Below are 11,683 nucleotides of genomic sequence, written 5' to 3'. Positions count from 1 at the left end.
GGGGGGAGAGCTCTTCTCCATTATTTGCATCCATTTTGTTATCGATAGTTACAGTAAAAGTTTACATGACTATCTATAACATTCCCTGCAATAAAATAACTTCAACAAGACACAAATAAAAACTGTCGTTTCGTCTGTGCGAATTACAGCGAGGACTAAAATGTTTAAATGCAGTTTACTATCTATGTACTATTAAATTAAAAAAATTTTTCTACAAACTTTGTGCAGTTGGAATAGGATGAATACAAAACCACCACCATTTCGCTCGTCTTACACTCGTATTTCTCTCACGCATCCATCGGGAATCGCGCTCGCGTTGCGCGCATGATCCGCGTATAAGCATAAACCGACGGGCGACGCGTTCACCGCCCGCATACGCGCGTCTACGCACGTATCACGGGCGTCGTGATTCGCTTCGTGTCGACGGCGGATGGCACGTGGGAAGCGCGGCGTACGTAGCGCACGTGCGGAAAAATAAATCTTATTGTTTCTGGAATCGAGTTTACCTGGGCGGTCCACCTGTCACGCTCGTCAGGCAAAGCGACAAAAAGTTTAACGACGTTATCGCGTTATCCAAACACGGCCAGACCATACCCGCGTGAGCGCGTCGCGTCGCCGCCGCGGCGCGCGCGCGCTTGTATACATATATATGTATGTACGTAGGGTACACAATGCAGCGGATGCACTCGTCGTCGTCGATGCACGCGCGGCTGTCACGCGTTGGCGAACGCGTAAGTCTACGCGTACTGCGTCTACCTGGGGGAAAAAAAATATAAAGTGACGAAAGATAAAGCGCGGGGACGCGCACGGGGCGCGCGGGGAGACGGCGGGAGGGCGGCGTAAAAGTGAAATGCGCGGAATTTTTGCGATCCCCGTGACGAAATTGCATCCGCCCGCGCGCGCTCGCTGGTGACGCGCATCGTCGCCCTGCAGCTGCTCGCTTTGTGCATGCGTGCACCCCGAAATGCGTCGGGATCGATTCGAATGGAATTTCACGCAGTCAAGAACCCCACCGCCGCCCTCCCGCCGCTTCTTTCGGCCGTTTTTTTTCCTCTGACCTGGTCTTTTTCATTGTCGGCTCTGGGGGAACCGTGCAGGACGAGAGTTCGCATTAACCTTAGAGAGGTCCTGCTCCGTTCAGATATGATCAAAGGCCAACCGAAGCGGTTCGTCGCCTGCTCGCTCTGTTGAAATCTCAGTTTTTGTTCTTACTTTCCAATTTTCCACGAAAATTAGAAATTAAAGCACGTTAACTTTCGGTTGAGGTGTGCATGTGTTTTTTAAAAAATTTGACGATATACAGAGAAATTATTGCGAAAATATTTATGAAACATAAAAAAAGCGGACAAGTTTTGTCCTTGTTTACATGTCTAGATACGGTGTACCGGTAATATGGGACATATGTGGAAGGAAATAACATATACCCGTTTCATACAACGTATACGCATTTTATTGATAGAACGAATTTTCGTTTGCCACGTAAAACCAATGCGAATGCTAAAACGATAAGGCAGAGGTATAAATTTTATCGAGTGCTGTGTGTCGCTACATGCGTTTTAAGCGGCATTACCGTACCGGCATTTCCGGAACACGCGCGTTCTACAGATTGCATTTTGCGCAACTTCCATAAACCTATTATAGTTGAACGACGAAGTAAACAGAGCCGTATAATGTGTTTCGTGCTTCGCGCAAAGTTTTTCTTCTTATCTTCACAGAGGCAGGAATGAAAGAATAAGAATTCCAGAGATTCGCAGCAATATCTACTATTCGCACTCGTCTGCATTCCTTCCTTTATATGGCGTTCGATATACATATGATAGATGCAAGCTTACTAGTAACAATTTACTATGATTCCCGCGATCATTCAAGAGTCTAAATTTTACTTTTAATATTTTTTTCTGGATTTTTAAAATTATTAGTTGATCAAAATTTTCAGTATCCGTTGCCATATTGCTGCGTCACGACATAAATGGTGTGGAAAAGCGAATAAAAATATCTCTTAAAAACCCTTTAAACGTGCATACACGTTAACTTTACAAAATATCCTGTATATATGCAAACATATTATTGCAAACGCAATTATATGGTATGGGTCACGTTGTACACACGCATTTTGTTAAACACGACGCAACATATGACACTATTTTGAAGTATACGGTCTCTCGCGTCTGCTATCGTAACGCGATTTTTTTAACGTCTATCCATCACTGCACAAGATGATTGAGAATTTGAGATTTGAGATTTGACCTGCATCTCTGTACTCGTCCACTTCAGAGGAAAATTGAGAAATAGCGATAGCATCGCGTCTATATGTCTTAATATCAGTCCACAGTCTCACATTACTCTTGAAACGTCGCATTTTAACGGAGGCGACGGAGTATGATTAGAGTCCGGTGTGTATCTCGAAGATTAGATTCGGTGACGTCTACTTGATATAGCCGGAGCCCCACGCATTGACGATATCGCCGTGATTTGTGCCGCGTAATATATTGTTACGACATGCCGGTATGTCGTGGAACGTATCCACGTTACACGTTATAGCGCTGGGAATAATCCGGAATTAGAGAATGCTGAGATTAACTCGCTGCAGGGCATCCACGCTGCGCGAAGAGTTACATTGTAAAGCACTATTACAAAGCAGCGTTTCCTAAATAGGCGATTATGCGTTAAAACTTCTATCATTATCGCGCTTATTTGAGACGATACCAAAGACAAGCAATTTCACGTTGCTCCGATGGAAAATTAATGTGTTTGCGGAAAGTGTTTTTATGCTAAAATCTGTGTTATACACATTAATTTTTATCGTTCTGACGCGATAGCTTAAGAAACATTGTGCGTAGAATTTTCTTCGTATGACACTAAAACGCTTGCATTAATTAACGGAAAAGCGGAACTTATTAGAAATAAAACGAAGAACGCGTACAAGAAATGATTCAATCAATTTATTATGCTCCGTATTCTCTTTGTCGCGAACGCAAGGAGAGTACAGGTTTTGTCGTGTCATGATACCAGAAATGGAATTTGGATTAAAAAGGGCATTACCAATCTATCCGACTGAAGAGTCACTGAAAAGAGAACGTTTTCAATGCAGTAAAACCCGATTTAAAGCTGTCAGTTCAATGTATACGTCGTCCGTATGAAGGGATTAGTAATGAAGGGCCATGTTACGTTACAGTTGCATTGGGCAGATACGAAATATGCCGATAATAATTCTAAGACTGACAAGGATACATGATGCATTTAGTTCCTTTCTGTTTTTTCTCTCTCTCTCTCTCTCTGTCTCTTATATATATATATATATATATATATTCAAATATTGTCACACTAAATAAAAAAGTTAACTTAATAATATATTATAACGAAGAAAAAACATAAATTTAGAAAAATTTAAAATATAAAAGTGATAGACTGCTACAACATATATGTAATCTTGGATTTCTTTTTTCCATAGATATTCTCGGAATTTTTTATTATTATCTAATTTATAGTTGAGAATGATATTATTAATTAATATTGGTTTTATAATTTTTTTATTTGTAATTTTTTCTCCGTCGAAATTGGATCGAATATATTTTTAAGTCTTTCAATGTCTTTATGCGCTTATAACGTAAGCTCTCGTCTTATTCAATATATTATATAAAGTGTCAAATAAACCTGTTCAATTCATCACTTCGCTCGACTATATTATACGATCCAATTAGCAAGGATCTAAGGACAAAGGACACATAATTCTTGTTAGCTCCTTCACATTTCATTGCTCGTTATGTGAGCTAATTAAGTGCGAGTCCTTAGACAGATGGCTATATATAAGATATAGCCACAGCCATGTTTCTCATAACTCTTGCTGCATTAATTAATGTCAATCAAATATTGATACATTTTAGTGCTTACAATATTAGTATGCAGTAATCCTCACTGTTTCTTCTTTACGGTTATCTGCGATATAATCTTGTCATCAATGCTAAGAGCATTAGATTAATTTATATAAACGTTTCCGGGTCTTTTATGCATTAAAACATAATGCGGTTCTCTCTCTCTCTAATTGTTTCCCGAGAAATAAGTACCAACTTCAGAGGAGGAATTTTCTCGGAAAGTTCAAAGTGCTCAAACTCGATGCCTATAGCGGCAATTTTGCGGAATTTTCCCGAGATAATGGCTCATCTATAACTGTTCGAGAGGGTATTATACCAAAGTGGGTGGTAGCGGGGGCGCGAGTAAAGAGGGCTCCCGTACTGTAGAGGAGAAACTCGACACTCCACGCTGAGGTCTTAACGTCTAGATGATCGAGAGCCATGTAAAGTAAATGTATAGAGTATATCTCGGGCGCGCCAAAATGGGTGCCCCCGGCAGCACCGCGCCGTGACGTCGAGGGATCCTTCAAAACTCGCCCCGAACTCGACGTTTTCATCGTCACATTCCCGCTCTGCGAAACACGCGTTTCGATGGTCCTTAACGAAAGTATCGACTTCCGATCACAGCCGCCACGTCGTTTAGCACGCTTGCTCTCCATTGAAATTATGGCCTCGGCGCGGGTGCAAACACACAGAAAGCGGCGCGCATATTCCGTTCTAGTAATATACGTAGTTTCCGGCATGCCGGTCGTCGCGGGTGCGTGATACGGCCCGCGTTTGTATCAATTAGCGCGTCGCCACCGCGTTCGCTCGTCGCGACGGCTGTGTGAAAATGCGCCGGCGATGATAAAGGTGGATAGGATACGGTTCGCGCCTGCGATGCAGGTCGAAAACGGGAGAAATGGTTTTTAGTTGGAAATTCGATTCTCTCTCCTTTTCCCCCTTTTCCCCCTTCGTTTACTGTTCCCCTATTTTGCGACTCTCGTGACTGGAGGTCGCAAATGTACTTATTGCTCTTCCGCGGCTTGAGATACGACATTATCTCACTCCCCTTCCCCCTCCTTCCATTTATTTCCCGTTTCCCCAAGGTTTAGCCTAAACTCCAGTGTTAAGAATATAAATTCGAATGACGACGCGCATCGCTCCAAACGGACTTCCCTTTTTCCGCCTTTCACGCGCGTCTCGCGGCCGTTTTTTTTACTGCCCCCGACTGCTTTGCCTTTTTCGACCTGTATCTGTGTCCACGCGCGCGTATACATTTGTATCTGCTGTACGCGCGGACGTATGTAGGTATGTGCAATAGCATGGGCCGGAGGGCTCCCGTGGGTGCGATTGTCGCAGCACAAATTACCATGCCCGACCGTCGGCGCGGGGTCAAACCTTCTAACCGTGGCGTAGTCACACAGGGCCCGGTCACCGCCGTTGCCAAAGGGTCGTTCTACGCGTACCAATTTCTCCCGACCGTCGGCTGCTACTCCTTTCTCTTTTTATCTTTTTTTTTCTGTCCGTCTACCTTGTTCGTCCCATCGACGAAACGTTCGTACAGCGGACGTGCTTTTACCATGTTGTGGAAATACTGGGCGATGGCGCGTATTGCAGCGATTGTAACTAATGGTATCACCGGGAATATTTAAAGAGGTCCCCTCGATGGTGATTAAGGGAACCTTATATGCGTAACTTTACATATAACAGTAATATGGAGTCATAAACAATTGAAATATCATGTCACGCTGTTTGTAAGTGCTTTTATTTTACATCTTTGTAATCTATAACAAACGAGATAATTATTTAAAGACAGACGAGACAGATGTACCCAATCGTCGATAAATGAAATTGTGCCTTTTTTATTTTTTTATTTTTATTAACAATTTTGTTTCTTAAGAAAATTTATATTATTTTACACTTTTTGCTTAATTATCATTTATCTTCTTATATATTCAAAGAGTTGTGTGATGAACTTAATGGTATTTGTTACGCTTATTATGGATATCAATAATAGCAAATTGCATATGAGCGCTCATTTATCATATGTTTCCTCATTTTAACAAAAATTCGCTGAACGAATGTAGATGCTGCATAATCGTTCACGATCCTCGATTGTAGTCGCCGCCAGCCTTTTATACGCTGACACATTTGCACGAGCACTATCGAAATCGTCCGTACTCGAGTTGCGCGCATTTTAAACTGCAATACATGCACGCACGTACACGCGTACGGTATTGGTAGCGTAAAACGTAGAAAAACCCCTCCGCCAACAGTAATTTACGAATTTGTCGAGTCCGAATTTGCTACGCTCTACTATAGAGTCAAGTGTTTTGCGAGGGAATTTACCGGGGTGGCGACGGGCGCACGAACCCGATCTGGTGTAATGATCGCCAATGGTCATTGAACCCGCGAATGAATTTTCCAAGCTACAAATTCGTTGAATTGCGAAATAATTGTTTCATTGTTTTAAACGTGAACCAATGACCCCGTTCTAGAAAATTTAATTTTATAATTCTCTTTATTATATTATAATTCTCTTTTTCTATTTAAATTTATTCTATCTTAATTTCCATGATCCGTTTCTTCGTTTGTGGAATATTATTTGTGTAAAAATATTTCCCTGCGCTGTTAACACGTACGTTTTGCGTACGTCTCGTACATATCATCGAATATTACGGGCGAGTCATCTTCGAGAGGAATAATCCGTAGAAATTCCGTATGCGCGGTGTACGTGTGTACAATCGTACGCGCGGCAGTTAAAAAAAGATGCGCGTATGCATTACACACCTGTAAACCCGGCTGTACAGCCTACCCTTCATTACCGAAGTTCTCATTGCGTGGTGCAAACGTAGAATTTCCCTGCAAAATTCATACTGCTAAGTACGTAACCGTGCGCAGGGGTGCGAGCCCTAGCAAGATAAAATTGCTCCCGCGGGGCCGGCGGACGGAGGCAAAAATTTGAGACTATTCTGGGAATGCAATCTCAAAATGTGGAGCTAAAAATGCGCCCTCGCAATTTCACACATATTACCGCAAGAATGCCACCGCCGTGGGGTGTAGGGCGAGGACGGGGTTGTCGGCGGTCAGGGGGGAGAACACATGCGTTTTTACATTCCCCCGTCGCTACTAAGCGTAATGCAGCTCGTAAAAAGTCGCGATCTTTTCCTCTTAATACCCGTGGTTTTTTCATTCGCGCGTTACGGGCGACGCGACGGGGTGGTGTCAGGTGCGCGAGTCGTATACCGATGGGCATCACCGATCTTCGAATTTCAGATTAAAATTCTTGGTCCAGATACTATGCATAAAGAGGGGGGGGGGGGAGAGCGCGTTTCATTGTTGAATAAATCGATATTCGGTTTTATACATAATAGAATACAGCATAAAAATGGAAGTGGATACTCGCTTGCCTGGATTTGTGTGCATAACCGTGTTGTAGTAACGTTTTAATGCACTTTCACGGCCGCGTGATTTAAACCGGTACTTCGTGCACTTTTGCGAACCTTGGAAAATTCCTTAGTGCATATCATATAATCTTTTAATCTTAAAGACTGATTTAATGTCTTATTTGTGCCTTAATATTTTAACGATTTAATTTCGATAATGATAACAATCCATGGAATCCCGTACGATCCACTTGTTGTGTAAAAATGGGAAATTTATGTATTGTATATCGGTGTTGTGCGCGGAAGATTATCGAAGAAAAATAACAATGTAAAAGGGAGGCATACAAAAGAATTTTAAGTTTAATCACAGGCGGGGCACCGCCTTCTCGAAGTTTTCTATTAAGGAATGCTCGTTGTAACGACTTGGAAAGTTTGGGTTCCGGACGCAGTTACGTCTTCAGATATTTTTATTTCCGCCGGAGGGAACCGTGTCTCATCAACTACGCTGTCTAACAACGAAGACGGGAGTAACATCCCGAATGAACATCTCATTGCCGGTATGGCAACATGATCATGCTGAAAAGAGTTTGCCATTGCCTAATGACTATTATTTTTAGATTCGTATAACTTTCAATAAGTCAAGATATGAGTAATAACTACTAACTGCTGTTATGAAACTAATAGGACTTTTAATTATATAACGTACTGCAGTTTTTTAATTGTGATCGAAACTTATGTATAAAAATAATAAAAATCCATGAAATTATAAAAATACTATATCATAAATTATAAAAACTATAGAAAATTCTTAAATTGGTGCTAAATTGACTAATATTGTCATTTTTAAATTGTCTTTTTTAATTTCTATCTTTATTTAAATATATTTTTTATTACAGCAATTAAACTTATTTAAATTCATAATCCATTAATACATTTAAAAAACTCTTCGTCTCTCTTCTCTCTCTCTCTCTCTCTTTCTCAATTAAAAACTGCCGCGCAATCAATTTTTTATTTAATGTAAATTGGATGAAGGTAAATAATTGCTATTGCACTTTGCATTTTTATGATAGTTTAACGATTTACATGAGATATTTTTTTCTATCTATTTTTGTATCGAAATTGTTAAATTCTAATATAGATACGATGAATACGATAAAACCTTTTATAGTGTGGGCGTGCGTATGTGTGTATACCAAAATCGCCGACAGGCAACAATAACGCAATTTCCGTAGATCCACGGAAACGTTTTCGTTGAAATGTTTGAATAGATCACAGCGGTGGTATTTGTGCAGAACAATGATAGAACGAAGTACAATATTGTTGAAAATCTAAATTAATTGTGCTTTTTGCTATTTAATACCGATATTGTTTGCTCAGAATCTGTTTCTAGCTAACGTACATATTTTGTAGAACTGTTATTTCCATAATCAATCGTGTGTAACCCGTTGTGTAATCAATTATCGCATTTGTTATGAAATGTAAGTACGCATCTCTGTTATGAGTACCTATTCTTTTCGGATGAATACGTATATAATAAATCAACGTATAATTTTGTAGTAGATATCGCATAATAATCAGTAATTTTGTTAAAAAGTGATTTAATTATATTTAATACATTGATTTTATCGGTGATTTGAGAATGTTTATTTTTTATCAGTTTACAGAAATACAAATTTTACGTAAGGTAAAATATGATTTTTTTCAATAATCTTGAACAGATACTGAAAGCGAAATTTATTATTTCGTTATATAATTATGTTAGTATATTATATTTTATATCAGTATTTTAGTTGCAGCGATTGATCGAAATATTGGAGAAACTTCGAAAATGTAATGTCAGGAAATAGTTAACGTTTTAGAGGAAAGACAAGTAGTGTTTCGAATAGTATCCGAGAGCTGCCAGATCAATTTCGTCCGATGTTACGCAAATTGTCCTGATCCTGGCGACGTCCTCATATTAATCATAGAAGCCACCCTCCTTTACGGGGTGAGCAGCCGTTCCTCCAACCTCGAAATTTGCTTTCTCTCCCTCGGATTCTCGATCCGCCCTCCCGCCTCAGGTTTCGTCCGTCTCCTCTTCCAGTCCATATATTCTCCTTCATCTAGCGAGCCGCATGATATGTTTAACGTTGAATGTAATTTGAAAGATAACCCGTCTGCGCAGCTTGCTTGCCCTTTTGGCGTCTAGAAATTATGATCTTGGAAACTTTCGAATTGGAGGCGTCGTTGCGATCTATGGATTGCACAAAATACAACGCGCCGATATATTATTTACACCCAAGATAACGAAACTTTCGAAGTTTACGGCATAATCCTCGATGTTATTCGGTCCTGTCCTCTTTCGATCACACGCAATAAAAAAGGTTTTACAGAAGTTCGTGACACGTTTAAATTCTGCATTGAATCTTCAGAAAATAGCAAATCGGTACAGTAACATTAATTTTGTTTTCCATCAGTTTATCGTTAAGATTTTTGTAAATCCGTATTTTGTATTTTTTTGATGGAGTATTCGGATCGATTTGCATTCTTAAGATATTATTGATTTTACTATGCAGTCAGTCGAGATCGCCGCAATTCACCGTATAATCGCGAAAAACTTTTTACGAATGCATATGCACGATATATAGCAATTCGCTTGGCTTCTATTATATACGCAATGCTCTTCTTTCTTTCTTTATGTTTATATGCATAAAAGCTGCAATCTATTTTGCTTATACCTTATACATGGTGTGTAAAATTTGACCAGTTCAATAATAACTCATGGCAGTGCGAATAATCCAATTTTTGCAATATATCGATTTTATTTGTAAATAATACATCTACGGATTATCAAAGTGCAAATCGGCTCTATAAATTTAATCTTTCAGTTAAATTATCGAATGAGACGCCACGGTGAAAATATATTTTCGCGCAATATGGTCGAAAAGTATAATTGCGAGTGTATATAGTACAGTTACAGGTTATTTCCATCCAGGAACAACATAAAAAAGTTTTCTTTACAATTTAGCATGTAAAAGTTTCCTTATTCGGTACTGACATTCATATATATTTCTGAGTAATACCTGTGAATTTTTTGACGTTGATTGCTTCAGACATTTATGTGATTCCGTGATTTACGTTTTGCGACTTAACTTTTTAAGCTTACATGTCCGAAGTGTTCTCAAAGCGAACACTAATATTTTATCAAGTTTGGTACTTGCTGCCGAGAGCAGTATCTACGCAATATCGGTGCCAGCCTGGAGGTACGGGACTCTGCCACGCTAGAACGGCCGTATAATCCCCGATGCGGTATACGGTGGCTGCGTTTACAGTCAAGTGCGTCCGCTTACTCACGATCGTATCTATGCTCTAACTTTAGGCGTTACGTTCGCGCAAACCCCTATCACGTCTGTGCCTGGACATCCAATAGCCAGGAGTTCCTAATACGGACCGACCTAACATGGCAACACTTCCGTGAGATTCTCTCGTGGCGATAAGAATCCGGTCAATTTTGCGCATTTTTACGAACACTATTATAAATCTAACTCGTGCATTTGAGTAAATCACTTTTTGTTACGGATTTGGTCGAAAAATCATCGTGGGAGATGATAATTTTATTTTTTATAATTTTATCATCTCCCACAATAATTTTTCGATCAAATGCGTAACGAAAGGTGATAAAATTTTATAATATTCCCCCATGATGATTCTCCCACGATGATTTTTCGACCACATCCGTAACGAAAAATGATTTACTCAAATGCACGAGTTACGCGCGATTTCTGTCAGAACAAACAAAACAATCAATAATTAAGTCAGTTATTAAATGTTGTGATTTATCTTTTACAGAAATTGATAGCGCGACAGCCAGCGGAAATGGCGTGGTAATGTCCTACCTACGCCAAATAATGATCTTTGAAGAAGGAAACGGTGCGTGGACCGCATCTCTTTCGGTGAGTCTTTTTCTTTACGATATCAAACGAGACATAAATGTGGAGATCTGGTAGACCCGAGGCAATTATTTTTAATATACTTTAGATTTATAGCGGGAAAGGGTTACAGGCGAGGCGAGGATCTCGTTTCGCCTCCCTTTCCGTTTCTCGCGTTCTGACTTTTATCGGTTTTTTTTGTTCACAAAGTATACAAGCGCAACTAGTTATCTCCACCCTTTCCGCCGTTTCCTGCGGGCACACGAATGGAAAAACTGCTTCGTGACAGCGCGGGCAGGCAGTGATTCGTCACTCGCCGAGTAGCCAGACTCTCTCGTCCAGTGATTTCAGTTTGGAAATTATTTCGACATTTTGCCGTTTGCCGGTAGCGGTTCTTTTGTACTTAGCTATTGACCCTTTGTCAAGGAATTTAGCTTTTTTTATTAAACGCTCGGAAAATAACGTTTTTAATTACGATCGAAATAATGCTGGAACAAATTGTTAATATGTTCACTTCTCGTTATTATTTCAAACACGGAAACGAAGGATATAACCT

At 40.0% G+C, this 11,683-nt stretch overlaps 1 long non-coding RNA gene across 1 annotated transcript in view; it reads left to right on the top strand.

The window, feature by feature from the left end:
• LOC105453660 overlaps positions 1–11,367 on the top strand; it is a 38,532-nt gene extending 27,165 nt beyond the window's left edge. The window contains exon 4 of the long non-coding RNA XR_974896.1: positions 11,048–11,367. This is a non-coding gene — a long non-coding RNA (uncharacterized LOC105453660). The remainder of the gene's footprint in view (positions 1–11,047) is intronic.
• Positions 11,368–11,683: the final 316 nt, after the last annotated feature.

This window comes from Wasmannia auropunctata, unplaced genomic scaffold (genome assembly GCF_000956235.1).
Source record: "Wasmannia auropunctata unplaced genomic scaffold, wasmannia.A_1.0 LD335996.1, whole genome shotgun sequence".
Lineage (NCBI taxonomy): Eukaryota > Metazoa > Arthropoda > Insecta > Hymenoptera > Formicidae > Wasmannia > Wasmannia auropunctata.
This window is presented reverse-complemented; position numbering and strand designations above follow the sequence as displayed.